Raw genomic sequence first — 11926 nt, 5'->3', positions numbered from 1 at the left:
TGATTTTTTGAATATAAAGTTTTTTAGCAACTCTTATATTGAGAAAAAAGTTTCATAAAAATCGGACCACTATATCTTATAGCTGCCATAGGAAGATCAAAAAAATCTATATAGAAATAACGGAAATAAAATTATTACTTCGTTGTTTTTCATCAGACAAGTATGATTTTTGGAATATAGCGTTTTCTTACTACTCTTGAATTACAAATTAAATTTGATCAAAATCGGACAACTTTATCATATAGCTCCCATATGATCTATAGTCGAAAATATGGAAAATGAATATAAAATTCGTCATAGCTTCGATGTGGTTTAGCCTTAATGCATTCTGTTCTGCAGGGGTATATAAGCTTCGGCTTGCCGAAGCTATCTTCCTTTCTTGTTTTAAAAATAACCTCGTTAGAGTGCAATGAAGCATTGATGTGAAACAGCATGCAATGACTGTAAAGAGTAGCTAATGGCTTCAAAAAGCCGTGAAACAGGAGCGCAAATATTTTTCTTTAATTAATATTCTGGCCTAAGAAGTACATATGTATGTATACGAATTCCAATGCTGAGCTGCAGAAAATGTTTTGATAATATATTTTTCAGTATTACTGGGTCGGTATATAACAGAAACAGGCGAAATTCGGTGGCTATTCCACAAATTCATTCGCTGCAGTTGCAATAAATACAAAAACTAGCCAAATAACATCAATAATAGCTATGTACAGTCGAGTCCCGATAATTCGAAATGGCAAGGGGATCACTTTTTTTACGAATTAGACGGGAATTCGATTTATCGAGATTTCTATTTAACGGGGCTCAAAAATGAAAGAGTCGTATAAACGGGGTTTTTACATTTCACATCATGTTAACATATGTATTTGTACGTTTTTCAAATAAAAGGAAAATTAAACAATAACATAAAATTATAACAGCGAGAGAAACACAAAATTCATAATGCATAGCGACATAGGCGGCATAGCTGTCTGCAAAATCTAACGGTGCTTTAACTACAAAAAATTTCGCATCGCATTACGATTTAAAAGAGGTTACGAAACAAAATTACGATTTATAAGAGGTTCAATATTCTTTGCGTTGCGCCAAAACGAATTAACGAGGGGATATGGAATTTTTACGAATTAACGAGTTTTTTTCAAGGGGACGGAATTTTTTACGAATTATTGCGATTTTCGATTTAGCGGGGTACGAATTACACTGTGCGACAAAATTTAACAAAATCTTTGTTTAAGTTACTTTTTTGATTGTTTTCGGTTAAGGTGCATAAATTAAGCACAAAAATATTTATGCCACATTTTAGTGATACGATTTCTTTTTTCATGGTCAATTTTATGAAATTATTATTATGAAAATAATTAACACCAAATATTATTTTTTTTTTTACTTCCAATAAACTATTATTTTTTTTAAAAGTGAATTTTTTTCCTGATTTTTTTTGGCTTTTTCAGAGGTATCCTCGTGTAACAAGCTCCATACGTAGTCGCCCAGAGTATAGAGCTGGGAGAAAAAAAATTTAAAGCATTGTTATAAAAGCCTAACGGTATATTTGCTTAATACATTTTAATTAATAGATATTGAACTTGCATGAACGCTTATATCGGTGAAAAAATATTTTCCCAATATGTGATTATGTGAAATATGCAAAAACGCGCGTTTTTGGGACATTTGAGTGTGCGTAAAAGCTGATTGGCTATTGATATTAACAAACCCACAAACTTATATTCTTATTTTGATTAGTAGAAGTGAAAAATAAGAAAAAATCAACTTAAACATTTTTTTGTCGCACAGTGTTATCGGGATTCGGCTGTACTTATATCAATCGGATGGGATCAGCACGGTTAACATGCTTGGTTGGTTCAGTTCCCGAACCTAATTGCCAGTGGCGGATTTAGAATTTCAATCTGGGCGGTTTGAAAAAAAAATTTTTCAGTGTAAATCTAGTCTGTGGAATCTCGGAAATTGACTTTATATCAGTTCATGTATATTCTTAATTATTGTAAAATTATTCAATTATTATTATTCGAATAGTTTCAACTCAAAAGCATAGAGTGTCGGTCTTCCTATATCTTTCTGCACAGCAGCACCCCTTTCTTTTTGGCATATGATTAATTTCTTTTCGCATTCCGTTGACATTCCACGGCGTCGCATTCGCGATGTCACTTTTCTGTTTTTAGTTTTATTTGTCCGTTTCCAGTTTACAGTTATGCGAGGTGATAAACAGCATTATGCGTTATGCCTGCCACCTGGAATTTAACTCACGTTTTAGCACAAATTATTACAAATTTGACAGCCGCGACGAAAGTGAGAGCGGTGGTGAAAATTCCGCAGAATGCGACTTCCGCCTGATGCACACAGAATGGTTAATTTATGCGAATATTGATAAGGCAGCCCTGCCATTTGCGTCGTCTTTCTGAGTCAGAAATGTCAGAAATTCTGACATTTTAATAACTCGTGCATTGTGGACGAGCACAGCACCGAAAGAGTCACAATGCCTAGTGAAGCGTATTCGCAGCAGTGAAAGTAAAGTCCAACGTCAACAGTCACCAGGTATCATTGAATAGGTACCAACAGCAATTGTAAACAGTATTACTTAAAATCTGTTAGGCCAACGTTATGAAATTATGCGAACTTATGTACTTCTTTAACCAGTTCCCAGGTAACGCATTAACGTTGAACTTAGAAAGAATATGTATATTCTTGATCAGCAACATGATCTGAGTAGATCTAGACATGTACGTTTGTCTGTTTGGTGACAAGAGTCATAAGTAATTAAAAAAATCGATATTCCAAAACAATATTCTTATCAAATTCACCATTAATTTTAGATAGTTTTGCAATTTTTATAAAATATTATTCTTGATCGTCGTTAAAAACTTTATTTTTGTCCTACAACCCCTGAAATTGGCATTTTCGTGCCTGTATTCCGTGCGGTAAATCGCTGATTTCAGCTGTTTTGCTGTTTGCACTCAAAATGCCAAATTTTACGGGTTTACGGACAAAAAGCACCGTATGTATCACTTGCGGTAAATACGAGACGACACTCGTGAACGAGTGTAATCTCGTTCTTACCGCACTAGATACATAAGGTACTTTGAATCTTGGTATAATAAGTACAAGGTAGTCTCGTCGGCTTTTTTTCCCCCTATTGGTCACTACAATGAGTGCGAGTGAGAGGGTGTTTTCCCGTAAGTGCGAAAGAAACAGAAGAAGATGATGTCGTAAAACCCTTATGCTGTGCACGGGGTTTAAAAAGGACTGTTATATGACAATGAGTATTAATTGTTCCGTAATTTTTGGTTTTTACCCAAATGGCAGCTTTGCCCTTCAGGACTCGCTCCCATATTCTTCACATTTCAAAATATTTTTCTGCAATATTACATGTTACGCCTTGTATGTGCTTGCTGCAATAATTGCAACAAGTATTTTTCATAAGCACACAAGGGTTAACGTTTTGAGAAAAAATTGTCCGAGGACAACCTCTCACTTCGAAATCCTGAGCGCACTGAACCATAGGGGTAAAAATCCCGAACGATTTTGCAGCCGACGAGACTACCTTGTATAATTCTACCATGCTTTGAATGTCACTTAATTGTTGACAGCTGCTTTGCTTGCACGTGTTTTGGATCGTCTTCGATTTTTACCTATTCAAAAAAATGGATCAAAGAACCTGTGTGAAAAACGAAATTTAGTGCGTGGATGCATTCCGAATGTTGACTGTGACATACGGAGAAGCTACCTTGGACCGAAGCAACGTTTATCGGTGGTACAAAATGTTCTCAGAAGGCCGAGAAGATGTGAACGACGAAGAGCGTGCCGGACGCCCGAGCACTTCAAGTTCGGTCGAATGTGAAAGTTTTGCTGACAGTTTTCTTCGATTGCAGGGGCGTGGTGCATCATGAGTTCTTGCCACAGGGAAGAACGGTCAATAAGGATATTACCTGTAAGTTATGCGCAATTTGCGCGAAGCAATCCGCCAGAAACGCCCGGGTTTGTGGAAGAACAAAAATTGGCTTTTGCACCACGATAACGCCCCTGCTCACACATCGTTGCTTGTGCGCGACTTTTTGGCCAAAAACAACACACTAATGATGCCGCAGCCACCGTATTCCCCAAATCTGGCCCCCCGTGACTTTTTCTTGTTTCCTAAACTGAAGAGGCCCATGAAAGGACGACGATACGCTACGCTTGACGAGATAAAGACGGCATCGAAGGAGGAGCTGAACAGGATAAAAAAATGATTTTTTGAAGTGCTTCGAAGATTGGAAAAACCGTTGGCACAAGTGCATAATATCTCATGGGGATTACTTTGAAGGGGACAAAATAAATAAACCATTTTTGAAAAAAACACAAAATTCGCGATACTTTTTGAACACACCTCGTATATATTCTTTATCAGAATCACGATCAGAATCGAAATACGTCTGTCCGTCTGTCCTCCTGTCTGTTTCTACGCTAACCAGTCTCTCAGTTTTAAAACTATCTTGCCAAAAGTGTATAGTTATTGCACGCAGCATATTAGTCGGAACGTGCTGGATCCGGCGACGATATCGGATAGCTCCCATATTAGAGATGAAAAAAAAATTACCACGCCGTTGTTTTTGATCATATCGCCTTGATTTCTTCCAGATGGCGTTTTTCGACTACTATCGAATTTCGATTGTTAATAATGTAAGGTGCCCGAAATAAGTATAATATGTAGGACACCTAATTTTTAAGTTTAACAAAATAATGCTTGATTATTTTTCAAAAAAACAAATTGCAATAATTCTTTATTAAATATGTAACGCCTTTCAAGTTATAGAAATAAAATTAAACTTCACAAAATATTATAGAAAATAAATCAAACAAGAAAGGAAGCTAGCTTCGGCAAGCCGAAGCTTATATACCCTTGCAGTCATAAAATATGTCGAACAAAATACATAAATGCTAAACAACTTCGAAGCTAAGACGATTTTTCTATTCATTTTCCGTATTTTCGACTATTGATCTTATGGGATCTATATGATATAGTTTTCCGATTTTGATCAAATTCAATTCTCAATTCAAGAGTCGTTAGAAAACTTTATATTCCAAAAATCATGCTTATCTGATAAAAAACAACGATATTATAATTTTATTTCCGTTATTTCTATATAGATTTTTCAATCTTTCCTATGGCAGTTATAATATATAGTTGTCTGATTTTTATGAAACTTTTTTCTCAATGTAAGAGTTGTTAAAAAAATTGATATTTAAAAAATGATGCTCGTGGGATAAAAAACAACGATGTTATCAATTTATTTCCATTAATTCTATATATATTTTTCGATCTCTCCTATGGCAGCTATATGATAGAGTTATCCGATTTTGATCAAATGTAATCCGAAATTCAATAACAGTTTGAGAACGCTATCTTGAAGAAATCAAGTCGATCTGATCAAAAACAACAAAGTGAGAATTTTTTATTTCATTCTCTTGTATTGGAGCTATCCGATATAGTCGGCCGATCCGGCCCGTTCCGACTTATATACTGCGTGCAACAACTACTCAACTTTTGGGAAAGTTTCAGCAAAATAGCTTTAAAACTGAGAGACTAGTTTGCGCGGAAACGGACAGATGGACAGACGGACAGACGTACAGACGTTTTCCGATTCTGCTCGTGATGCTGATCAAGAATATATATACTTTATGGGGTCTGAGGTGGCTCCTTCACTGCGTTGCAAACTTCTGACTGAAATTATAATACCCTTTTGCTCTGCAAGGGTATAAAAACTTTCAAACGAAATAAGTAAGTAGGACAAAGTTAAAATAGCAAGCTTAACAGTAATTTTAGGATAATTTTAGTAGGAAAAAGTATATACATATTTTAAATAGTGCATCCTTTGTTGTCTAATACCTTAATAATTCGTCCAGGCATTGAATTAATTAAGTTTTACAGTATTTCTATGTCGATTTTCTCCCATTCATGTTTGATAGTTTCTTTTAATTCTTTAAGACTACTGAATTGTTTCCCATTAGCATAAATCTTTTGGGATAATATGCCCCAAAGGTTTTCAATTGGATTTAAGTCCGGGCTGCGAGCTGGCCATTCCAAAATGGGGATTTGCGATGATGAAAAGAAGCTCTTTGTATGCTTTGCACAGTGGATAGGTGCATTATCCTGTTTAAAAGTCAATTTTTCACCAAAACAATTCTCTCCAAATTGGACTAGAACTTCGTCTAAGAGTTCTACATATGTTTGTGCATTCATTTTATGAGATATAAAGCACATAGGAGACTTTCCATTACATCCAAAGGCAGCCCATACCATGAGAGACCCACCGTGAATGTTCCTGGAGACGCACAGTGGGCCAAATGCCTCTGCTAGCGGAATTTTAATAATAACTGGGGTAAATGAATTGATATTTTATTGAAAATTTTAACTTAATATTCTTAATGTATTCTTGACATATTCTGAAAATATTAATGTGTTACCCCAAGTAAATCTCATACAATTCATATAAAAAATATAGTGAATTTCGTAACTTTATAGTCTTTCAAAAAATAAATTTTTAAACATTTTAAATTCAATAAACAATTATATGAAAATAATAAAAAAAATTTTTAAAAATTATAAAAAAATTTTTTCTGCCACACTTTCGCTAAGCCACAAGGCAAAAAGACGTCTGAAGGGACTGACATTCCACCTATAAAGTGTAATAGACTTCAGAATTGGCCGTAGTTGGCTCTCATTTTGGACATTTTGACACCACAAGGACTTACACTTCTCACAAATACTAACATTAGCATGAATATGATTGAATCACATTAGTTACAGATCAACGAAGACAGTAAAGCGTTTAAAAATCATTACTTCAAAAGCATGTTAATAACTATATATTTTTAGGTTGCACATACATAGATAAATCACGAACACATTATTTACATTTAGTAAAGGTATGTACTATTTTAACGAAAACAATGGTTACTTCAATTAAAAATCGTCAATACGTATATTTTTCAAATTTTGATCACAACACCCATTTGAAAGCTTTTAACAAGCTTTTGTGAGCTTCATAGAGTGTTAGCATTGAAATAAAAAAAAATTTAACCATATATTGAACAATTTTTTTGGACTTTTATTCCGCCAAATGTCTCATTGGGCCCACTGTGAGACGCCCAGAACGAGGTTTTCTACCATGATTTTCTGGGTCCTTTAAAAGGTTTTCCACCGTCCGCTTACTCCTCTGACATTCTTTAGCAATTTTGCGTATTGGCATCCCCATTTCTCGGAGTGCCAATATTCTTGCTTGCTCTAAATCGCTCAAATGAATACAAGTTGACATATCTGAACAACAAATGTTAATTAGAACCTCATAAAAAATATTTTTTGACGAAACTCACTAAATTTAATTATTTGTAACTGTTAGCAATCACTGCAATTGAAATAATTTAATTCGATGTCATCAGCTTTACTAAAACGAACACAAAATGTCCCACTTATGTACATACTTACATATTTCGTTCGCAAAGTTCACCAGATAAAAATAGACCTGACGGGATAATCGTACGGTACTTTTTTATGTTCTCTTTGCTTATGTCTCACAAATCGTTCAATCAACAATTAGTGGAATTTGTGGACAAAAAAGTCATTAACATGAATGTCCTACTTCAGTGGCGTAGATAGCTTTTTGATATGGGGGGGGGGGTATGACTCAGAATATGTGTTTCTTTTTCAATTTTGAGAGTTTTACCATTAATTGCCGTATTGGACATTGAGGCAAAATAAATATTGGCGCTTCAAAAATGTTATGCTTACATTAAAACACATGCCTCGAAAAAATTCGATTTTATCATCATATAATTCTCAGACCCAAGGGGGGGGATTGATCCCCCTGATCCCCCTCCCTATCTACGCCACTGTCCTACTTATGTACTTATTTCGTACACCTTATATATATAATATATAGATTTCTCGATCTTTCCTTTGGCAGCTATATGATATAGTTGTCCGATTGTTATGAAAATTTGTTCTCGGTTCAAGGTATTCCAGATAGTGTTTTTTAACTACTATAAAATTTCGAATTAAATTTCTTAAAAATTTCGAATAAAATTAAATAGGACAGATCGAAAGATGTACAGTATAATCCTGTTATAACGACTCCGCTTATAGTGCCCGTCCGGGTTTTGCGACGTTAACTAGATGGCTTAGTTGGTCCCCATACAAACTAATATATGTAAAAGGGCCTCCGCTTAGTAAGTTTTGTTTGCCGCTGTTAGCGACAAACCGCTCATACCGACGAAATGTTTCACAATTCAACCGGATATTGCGACGTGCCGAAAAAATAGACCGACAAAATGCCAACAAATTTATTTATTTAACAGAGATCGGCACGACACGAAGGTTCTTACACTCTCACAGTTTTAATTAGTTAGTTAGTTTTAGTTTTAAAATAAACAAAAAACAAGAAAGGAAGCTAGCTTCGGCAAGCCGAAGCCGGCATACCCTTGCTAATCAAATATGTACTGACTTCAAGCTGTTGTAAAATCCTTAAAAAATGAATTAATCTCTTTAATTTTTGCTTTCCAGTAATCTTTATTAATATCTACTAAAAATAAAAGGAACTTATATTTAAATAAGAAGTTGCTTATATTTATATATTTTTTTATTAAAAAAAATAATTAAAAAATTATCCGAAAATTATTCGTGAAAGAATCAAATTTGCCGCTCTTTTTTATATTTATCAAAACAAAAAAGTGTTTCGCTTTGCTAATTTAATTAGCAGTAGGTACACCCTGAATAAAATAGGACGTTTCGACTATTCTTTCGGCTTTGAATTTACCAAATTTAATTTATCCGTAAATTATTCGTAAGAAAATGTTATGATTTTTTTTTCTTTGAAATAAATAATTTTTTATTTATGTTTTCGAATAAACACTATTTAAGAAAAACAAGAAATCAGCATTGAGATTTTTGTTATATGTACATATGTATATTGAAAACTTGAAGGTTTTATTTTTAAATGTGTCGATCGACCGCTCATCAGTATAAGACTCGTCTGTCACAGATTCTTGCAAGGATTTATTAAAATTTCTTTAAGTTGACTCTTTTCCAGTCAAAATGTATTTCTGGTCAAACATATTGTTTACTACATATGTATGTAAGAGTATATCGTAGGCGGCTGAATTTAGTTTTGGAGTTCATTGCAAAGTTTTAGCCAAACTCCGTTAGTCTCCGGCATAATTGTTCCTTCCGTAAATATGTTGGTTTTGTATTTTACGACGGTGTCTATCAGTAAATCCTTTGGAACTGCAGATGGTCTGCCAGCCATATTTTCTTTATTATCAAAAAATATATTAAAGCTGCACTGAGTCAAAGAAAAACGCGGTTTCTTCGAATAAAAAAAAATAGCGTTGCCACAATGATCAACTAGTTCAAATCGTCACCGAAACGTGGCAACGTGGCGATAAAGTCGCCCAATCCGTCCCGTTCCGCCTTATATACAATAACTACTTTTGCGAAAGTGTCAGCAAGATAGCTTTAAAACTGAGAGACTAGTTAACATAGAAACGGAAAGACGAACAAACGTACAAACGTATTTCGATTCGGATCGTGATGCTGATCAAAAATACATATATACTTTACGGGGTCTGAGGTGTCTCCTTCACTGCGTTGCAAACATTTGACTGAAACTATAATAGGGTATAAAATTCGAAAACGTTGAATTTCAAATGTCAACAAAGGCAATTTGCCATTCGCAGGTATTTGTTCAAATTCAAACAGCCGATAGTGCTGCCACACTACTCACACTCCAAATTTTAACCTTAAAATTTTTTTTAAAACATAGCTATTCCTTGGATTTTTCAGAAATACTTATATATTAACTGAAAATACAAATTATTTTATTTAACTTAAGAAAATTTTGTATAACTTCTCAAGAGTTTCTATTTATTTCCCCGCTATTGTGACGATTTTGCTGCAGTCGAGAGCGCGCCCAAAAATGCAATAAAGAAAAACCCACACCATAAACAGAAACCCAAAATAGACAAGGCATTAAAGCCGATGAAAATAAAAAAACAAGTAGATACAGCAAGATGCCAATGCCGCACACACACATACTTACCCGTGCACACCACAACGACTGTCTTGTTGTGCCTCTGTTTGCGTTGGCTGTTACCTGTGCAGTTACTGCCTCTTTGGGTCAATTGTACACTTCGAGAAATTGTCCATCGGCTGCGCCGATCCCAAACCTTTATTAAACTGATCTAATTAGGTGAACTAAATGTTGAATATTGGATCATAAATATGTTGTACCAAGGAACACTCAAAACCACTTATGCTTAACCAGGCCTGAAAGCGAACTGTTTAATAGGTGTGATGATTACAGTTGAAATGTGATCGCCCGCCAACTATAACATGCAGATAGAATAAAAAAACATCTATCTTGACGTTGCCGGGCGTCCCTTCAACTAAACCTTTAGTGTAAAGTTTCTTTGTGAAGGCTGATCCCAGTATTGACAGAGTTAGGATCTAGCGCGGGATGACTGCGTTGCGGTGAAGATATGAAATCACTCAGCTCAGCTGGGTTGCCTCCCCCTTTCAATACAGCACACCGTCTATGCCTCGGTGGCTCGCGTCATACCTTCCTGCCCACTGAAATTGCGAACCACCGCGAACACCACACACAGGCTACTGCTTGTTGAACAGCATACGAAGGGGTATTCGCATTTCAGCCTAAATTTGGATTTTTGGTTTAAAAATAAACTGCTACGACTTGCAGTTTAGACTTCGTTTCTAATCTTTTACTCAGACAATATTTGGGCCAAAATCTTTTAATATTACAACTATATTACAACTAAATAGAAATATTTTTTGGGGTTTACATATACATAAAATGTATACAGTTCTATGCAATAAATTAAGAAAATTACCACATAAAACATGTAGGTTAGGTTGTCGTATTTATAATAATAAATATATATATACCAGACTGGTATATAAAATCGGTTAAGGCAGGTTCTCACCTTGTAGGGCCGAAAAATTAACATTTTTAAAAAAAATTGTTTTGAGAAAACGGTTAAAGATAAAAATCTGAAATTTGTAACTTTATTTGAAAACATATTTATTTTGCGAAAAAAATTTCAAAATTGAAAAATCAAAAAAGGGGCGGGAGGGGGCGTTGCTCAGTTGCGGCATTTCGGCAAAATGATGTCCCGCTTACGGAAGTGATTCAGCCAAAACGGGTAATCGGCAACACAAAAACCGAAAAGATTCTTAAAGTGTACTGTATTGTGGATAACATGAACTATGATCAGAAAAAAAAAATGAAAATTGCAAAAGTTATTAGCTTTTAAAAAAAAATTTCGATTTTCGCGCTTTTTTCGCGCTAATTATTTTCTCAATTAAACAGTTTTCAATATTTTTGGATAATCCTAGTTCATTCGTTAAAGGAAACAATTAGGAACATTAAAAAAAAATTATGGCGATTGGTTAACCCCAACGCCTTCAATTACTTCCGTAAGGTCCGAAAACGTGGTTCCGAGATAAACGCGCTTAAAGTTTTGGCCTCCAATGGCCGGTGCTCGACATGTGCTCCGTGTAAGGGCCTGTAACTTTTGTAATATTTCAAATTTGGATCTGAAATTTTTTGAGAACATTTTCGGAACATATATCTATACGATAAGCTAAGAAAAAAAAAATCAATTTTTTTTTTGCCACAAGGTGAGAACCTGCCTTAAGTAGTTTAGGAGTCCATCGCGGACAAACATCGTGATAGGAGATTTATATATAATAAGATATATATATATATATAAGATATATAAGATATATATATATATATATATATATTATAAGTATGTATACATATGTAAATATGAGTCAGCAGTCTGCAACGCAGTAAGGGAGACACATCAGACCCCAAAAAGTATACATACATATGTACAGTAGAATCCTGTTATAACGACT

At 34.7% G+C, this 11926-nt stretch overlaps 1 long non-coding RNA gene across 1 annotated transcript; it reads right to left on the bottom strand.

Moving 5' to 3' along the window:
* Window positions 1–7077: 7077 nt before the first annotated feature.
* Window positions 7078–7472, bottom strand: LOC108101956. The gene is made up of 2 exons (XR_001772132.2): window positions 7366–7472; window positions 7078–7309 (listed from the first exon to the last, which is right to left on the bottom strand). It is a non-coding gene; the product is annotated as an uncharacterized LOC108101956 (long non-coding RNA).
* Window positions 7473–11926: the final 4454 nt, after the last annotated feature.

Source organism: Drosophila ficusphila, unplaced genomic scaffold (assembly GCF_018152265.1).
Source record: "Drosophila ficusphila isolate 14025-0441.05 unplaced genomic scaffold, ASM1815226v1 contig_668, whole genome shotgun sequence".
Classification (NCBI taxonomy): Eukaryota; Metazoa; Arthropoda; class Insecta; order Diptera; family Drosophilidae; genus Drosophila; species Drosophila ficusphila.
This window is presented reverse-complemented; position numbering and strand designations above follow the sequence as displayed.